Below are 7,338 nucleotides of genomic sequence, written 5' to 3'. Positions count from 1 at the left end.
TTCATGGGTATATATTTCATTTCAAAACTTTGCTATCACATATTGTTTAGGTCCAATGTGATAGTCCTGCTTTCCTATATCTCTTAATCATTTTTTGAAACACAGAATTAGAAGCATTGACTGAGATTTTAAGGGAAACATCAATGAGAAGTAGTCCGACTTTTAGGCTCGCTAAGCTCAATAGTTGCAAGAAGGTCAATGACTTGAGTGCCCTCTCAGAAAATATGAGAAACTAAAAAATGAATGAGTGAGAATTTGTCATATTAGGAGAATATTGTGAGGCTAAAGGTAATTTAAATCTCTCTTGTTAAAAATCCGTGTAATAGTTATTATCGGATCACCTTCAACCCAAAAATTAATGGAGACTCGAAAGTAACTGATGGCCAAATGAATGACCAACCATGTTAGCCATAGCTTAATAATATCTAATAGAAGCCTTCCATAAAGAGCTGGCTCCAACTGCTATAGTTTGCTCGCATTGATTTTGCATCACAAGCCCATAATTGGGTGGTTACTATTCAAGATAAACTCTAAATTGCCCTTAATAGATAAAACTAATTCCATGTTTCAAATAAAAGTATTACCGTATGTGGCAATACTTTTATCGATAATATTATCGATTATATTGGATTTTTCCTTGGATCCCTCCTGGTTTTCTTCTAGTGTTTCACAATATCACGATGAAGGAATATTATTTTTCATAATTTAAGGTACTTGTGCTTAACTAATAGGTGGTTGATCTAATGAAATGCTAAAGATGAGGGATAAGATGGTGGCATTTATGATCACTGGAATACAAATGGATACCTTATTTGATATAATAGCAATATGTGCATTCCTTGAAAGTTGTAGATGTTTTGATGGTTTACTTGTGATGTTATAAAGTTTACAAAGGTTTTTGTGTTGATTTAACTCAACAAATTTGGTCAAATTTATTTTATAATTAATATCGGAATGAAGATTGAAACATACCATCAGATCATGTTTGCTTACATCCTAACTTGGGATTGAGAGCAATATTTACAGCGGATCCATGTATTTTTGCCAATATCAATGAAAAATCCCTTTTTAGAAAAAGACATTCGAACCTAGAATGCAAATCCACACAATATTATAAATTATACTCCCCACCATGGAAAATGTTGATAACAAAATGTTTCAGGATTATGGACATGAAATTGATAATAGATCATATTATGTATATATAGTTTATATATACTTTTTATGTTTAAATATTCTAGTGCTCAGTAGGTAGGCGCAAAGCATCATCCTTGCGATATCTATTCATGCCAATTTCGAGTAACATATTTGACTGAAAAAAGTAGAGAGGTCATGACTTTGTATTGATGACTATTAGATTCCTTATGTCATCCTTCCCAAACATTATCTAGTTTGAATGGTAAGTGGGAATATTCTAAGAAGTAAAAAAGAGATGTTTAAATAAAACAGATAACTCTTTGACCTTTGGAGCAATAAAAATGTTTTGGTTAATGGCCCGTTATAATGACTCCCATCCGAAATAAATCTAGTAGCATGAAATGGACATTACATTTTATTGAGAGAAGCAACGAGTTGCGTAAAATCTGATCAAAATTGATGCATGACATATGCACCATTGCGTTGAGACCATCTAGATCATTTGTTTGTCTTTATCATTTTTCTTTTTCTATGCACGAAATTGTCATGCATCTTTTCATCTATGCAAAAATATTTCAAAAAAATTAGTTTTAGCACATCGTAGGACAAGCAACCAAATATCATGCATACATCAAGACCAAAAGAGACTAATCTAGCAAGAAAAGTATTTGCCAACTATAAAATAAACTATCATTTCAGCGTCTAATTCTTAAACAATAAAAATTAAAACACATAAATATTTTAAAGCAACAAAGCCCACAATGACCTTATCATCGATATACAGTTTTAAGATTTGATCCGATTGTGGCTAACGCTTAGCGTATCGAGCGTAACTTTTTCATAAAATTATTGAAGTAAAACTCTAATATTAATTTGGTTATTGCCTACAACAGCTAAATAGATGTTAGTCTTAATAAGTCGGTAGTTAATGTAGAACTAATTATATGCAATTACAAACATCGAAGGTAGAACGATGTCGAAAAAATTTATAAAAAGAGGCATAATGATGTATCCGAGTTTACTCATAATAATCTTGCAGCAACAAATTATAATGGTGAATACCTGATTGTATCGGCACCTGATGCTCCTCCGTGGGTTTTGTGTGGGGTGTATGCGAGCACGAATCACAGGGTCAGGAGAGTCCTCTGGCAGGAGATTGCTAGTCTCACTGCCCAGGGTGTCCCGACAGTTGTTGTTGGTGACTTCAACTGCATCCTGAATTCGGGTGACAAGAGGGGAGGGGCAGCCTTCACGGATAGAGTGGACAGGAGGGAGTTCCGTGACTTTGTGTCACGCACGGGCCTGGTGGACTTAGGTTTCTCAGGACCTCAGTTTACTTGGTGCAATAACCAGCTTGGCAGTGCTAGGGTTTGGGAGCGTCTAGACAAGGCCTTTGCGTCCCCAGACTGGCTTCTTCTCTTTCCTACCTGCAGGGTTACTCACTTACCTCGGATCGCCTCGGACCACTGCCCCCTGCTGATTTCTACATCACTGGGACCCAGGCATCCTAGCCCCTTCCGCTTTGAGAAGGTTTGGCTATCGTACCCCCAGTCCTGGGATATTGTACGTGATGCATGGCGCCTCCCGGTGCGTGGAGACGCTATGCACCGGGTGTCGCGCAAACTAGAGTTGGCCAAGAGGCGTCTCCGGAGATGGAACCGCGAGGTTGTGGGCGATATATTCCGGAGAGTGGAGGGGGTTGAGACCGCGATCTTCGAGCTGCAGTCGAAAGAAGATTTGGAAGGCACGCTTTCGACGAGCGATATGGGTGACCTTCGGGGGCTTCTAGCGACTCACCACTCCCTTCTACGACAGCACGAGATCTTCTGGCGTCAGAAATCTCGAATCCAGTGGGTGCGTGAGGGTGACCGCAATACTAGTTTCTTCCACCGGACTACGATTATTCGGAGGCAGCGGAGCACGATTCACTTGCTGCGAGATTGGTCGGGACGCCGGGTGGAAGGTGAGCCCTCCATTCGTCAGATCTTGTTGGATTTCTTCCGCTCCAGATGGACGGAGGAGGAGGAGTCCGACGACAGTAACCCCATCCCTCCACGGGTGGATGTGAGGATCGAGGATGATGAGAACGCAGCCCTGGTCCGTCCGGTGTCGGCACAGGAGGTACAGGAGGCAGTCTGGGCTTTGGCTCCAGACAAGGCTCCGGGACCAGATGGGTTTCCCCCGTTCTTCTTTCGACGATATTGGGGTATTATTCAGACAGCGGTGGTTGAGGCCATTCAGTGCTTCTTCTCCCAGGCGGCGATGCCAGGGGATTGGAAGGCTACCTTCATCACGCTCATTCCGAAGCGTCAGGAGGCGGCCGAGCCCTGCCACTTCAGACCCATTAGCTTGTGCACTACCTTGTATAAGGTAGTGGCCAGGATTATGGTTCGAAGGATGAAACCCCTTCTGCCTGCCATCATCAGTCAGGAGCAGGGGGCGTTTATAGCTGGCAGGAACATTTCCCATAATGTTTTGCTGGCTCAGGAGATGATGTGGGACCTTCAGCGAGCATCGAGGCGACATAGCCTGATGGCTATTAAACTGGATATGGAGAGAGCTTATGACAGGATCAGATGGAGATTTCTTCAGCAGACACTGGAGGCGTACGGATTCCATAGGCAGTGGATCGACTGGGTGCTGGGGTGTGTCAGGGGGCCAAAGTTTTCGATTTTGGTCAATGGCACACCTTCTCCTTTCTTTGAGTCTACCATGGGGCTGCGTCAGGGATGCCCTTTATCCCCTTACTTGTTTATTCTTTGTGCTGATATTTTGTCTCGTAATTTGCAGAGGGTGTGTGCCCGTAGGGAGCTGGAGGCCTATGTTCCCGCCCCGGGGGCTAGTCCTCTTTCCCACTTACTCTTTGCTGACGATTGTCTTCTTTTGGCCAGGGCACGGGTTTCCGATGCACGGGTCCTTCGTAGGGTGGTTGCAGATTACTGTATGGCGTCGGGCCAGAGAGTCAACTTTCAAAAGTCAGCTGTCCGCTTCAGTCCGAGTACGGAGAGCAGGGTCAGACAGGAGATTCGTGGGATGTTGCAGATTCCTGAGCAGGAGGAGACATTGACCTACCTGGGAGTTCCCATCACAGGCCGCAGATTACGAGTGGCAGAGTGTTCCAGCCTGGTGCAGCGAGTGGAGAGCCGGTTGGAGGGATGGAGAGCAGGTTCCCTATCTATGATGGGGAGACTGACTTTGATCAGATCGGTGTTGGGTTCCATGCCAGTTTATCTCATGGCCAACACTGTGGTTCCGAAGACGACCTTACTGAGGATTGAGCGACTGTTGCGGTGCTTCCTGTGGGGGTCACTTGGTGGAGGCCGTGGGGTGCATTTGGTAGCCTGGGAGCACGTATGCCGGCCTACCAGCGAGGGCGGTCTCGGGGTGCAGTCCCTGCTGGAGCGCCGCGAGGCCTTCATTGCTCGGCATGCAGCTCGGTTCTTGCTAGAGCCACACGGGCTGTGGAGTCAGGTGATGGCTGCCAGATATGGACGTGACGGCTCAGAGATGGCATGGAGTAGGCGGCGAGTTTCCTTCATGTGGCGTGAGATTGGGAGGTATCTGCCGACGGTGTCGGCACATACCAGGTGGACAGTAGGCGATGGGCGGAGTATTGATGTGACTGCGGACCCATGGGTGGACACTGTCCCATTGAGGTGCTGGCCGACCATGATTGATGCTGCGGCGGCGGAGGGGCTGCGGGTTTTTGATCTTCTGGCCCCAGGAGAGTCAGCATGGGATGATGTCAGGTTACGTCAGCTGTTCGGGGGACATCTAGCTGAGAGGATCCGGTCTCTTCCGGTGCCAGGCTACGGGGGGCCTGATGTTAGGGTTTGGGGCACTTCCTGCCGATCCAGGGTCCGATTGGGAGATCTCGCCGGTGTTATCCAGCAGGAGCATGAGCCAGGGCCGGACTACACTTGGATCTGGAGGTCAGGGCTTCACCCGAGGACTGCACTCTTCCTATGGAAGGTGGCGTGGGATCGTCTCCCGACGAGAGCAGTGCTGAGTAGGCGAGGATGTGAGATCCCTGCGGAGTGCGGGACATGCAGTGTGGAGGAGTCGGTCGACCACGTGCTTTTCCAGTGTACGTGGGCGAGGTCGGCATGGCAGTGGGCAGGGTTCCCGCAGGAGGTCTGGCATGGGAGGCCTCAGTTTTTACAGACGATGCAGCAGTGGTTGGTCCGCCCTCGGACATGTCAGAAGGCTATTCGAGCGACTTGCACAGCACATCAGATCTGGCTGGCACGGAACGCTCGTACCCTCGGTGAGCGCAGGGTGTCACCGAGGTTCGTGGTGGAGCTAGCGCACGTACAGGCTTTGGAGATCAGATCCTCTTCAGATGGACCTCTGATAGCTCGGGACACCTGGGGTTCTCTTTCTGCCTCGGCAGCTTCTCAGATGGTATTCTTCACCTGGGAACCCCCACCCCCGAGTTTCCTCAAGGTCAACTTCGATGGATCGGTTTTGGATGGAGGCGCGCGAGGTGGTGCGGGCTTTGTGATACGGGACCCGCACTCCAGAGTCGTGGCAGCAGGGGGATGTCAACTGTTCGGCATATCGGTCCCCGGGGCAGAGTTACGAGCTGCCTGGGCCGGGCTTCGATATGCGAGGCAGGCTTTGCAGGCTGGCTCGATTGTTTTGGAAGGCGACTCAGCCACAGTCATCAGTTGGATTCAGAAGGGGCTGAGGGGTGAGGGCTCAGACCACCCCTTGGTTCGGGACATAGGGATGATGTGTGGGGTTGGGGTGGCCATTCAGGCCAAGCATGTATTTCGAGAAGCCAACGGGGCAGCCGACTGGGTGGCTGCCTTCGCGGCTCATCATTCAGGATACACCCTGTGGGTGGGGGAGGGGGAGCTGCCTCTGGCTCTCCGTGAGTTAGTATTTTTTGACTTTATTGGGTGTATTCGTACACGTTTTGTATGAAAACCCGCTTTTAGCAAAAAAAAAAAAAAACCTGATTGATTGCGTGGATGCCATAGGACAAGCATTGCCTTGAAGTTGGCAGTGCACATGAGAAACGTTCGTCATGCTGCAATATGGAAGCGAGTCTTGGTGGGAACCACTGTATCATCTTTTAGCTCGTTACGTCTCTTTCCTACCAAGATGCTCTCATCCAATTATCAACTTCAGGGTCATCACTTTTGTCCTTTCATATACGATAAGGGCACTGGTCCCCTTGGACTCGTAACCTTGTAGCTCTGGATGAGAGTTGGAGCTTCTTTCCGGACAAAGGCCAATTTGGATATGAACATTCAAATAATCTAATGTTTTAATCATCTTTCTTTGATCAATTACTAAACATATTGAAAATATTTTGCCATAGTTGGCTAACAAACCTACCTTTTAGGAGCCAAGAAACCAATCTTTATCTTCCCGAGGCATAATTTTGTTATTGATAGTTTCAATCTAGAGTGCAAACATTAGAATGCTGTATTTTTAATGTAATACTTCCAAAAGTGCGACGAACTAAAGACGAGTAAGTTGAGTTGCACATTTGGGCTATGCTGGATAGCCTAGCTTGAGCAGCAAGCTGAGTTATGTTTGGGCTCCGCTTGATATTACAATTGCCTATCTCGAGTCTGAGTCGGGTCAAGTCGAGAAATTTTAACCCTAGCTTAGCTTGAATCAGAGTCAAGCTAGCTCAAGCCTGGTGCCTCCAGCCGTGGGTAACACGGCCGGAGGCAACTAGTGGAAGATCGGCTAGCTATTGAGTTCCTCACCCCCGAGATTCTCCACCATCACCATCAATGCCCTCAACAGCTTCATCGATGTCATTAGTAGCCTCCTCTTGGGCGAGCTACACAACCACCGCCGAACCCAATCTCGGCACCCTCGCCACCGTCGGCAAGGTCGAAGTTCTCACCATCTCCCTCGACCGTGGCAGCAAAGTAGGAGGAGTTGAAGGATAGGAAAAGGTGATGGAAGAGATGGAGGGAAAGCCTCCCATCTCCTTTGTTTCCAGCAGAGGTGCGCGCCTGATTGTGATTATGTGGACGGTGGATCATGAAGGGCCAATAAAAAAGACGTAAGTACGTAACGTAGAAGGTTACAGAGAATCCGCACTCCCTCACTCCACCCTTTGCACCTAAAGCGATCGACAAAACCTCCAGACATCATGATGTACAAAAAATTTGGCTGATAAAAATCCGAAATATTTGAAACTGCACGAGCTTCTTCAGCACGACGCACTAACGG

The sequence above is a fragment of the Phoenix dactylifera genome, chromosome 2 (genome assembly GCF_051530095.1).
Source record: "Phoenix dactylifera cultivar Ajwa chromosome 2, Ajwa_hap1_PhDact_Kaust_v1.1, whole genome shotgun sequence".
NCBI lineage: Eukaryota > Viridiplantae > Streptophyta > Magnoliopsida > Arecales > Arecaceae > Phoenix > Phoenix dactylifera.
The sequence above is the reverse complement of the archived record's forward strand: the minus strand, read 5'-3'. Positions refer to the sequence as shown.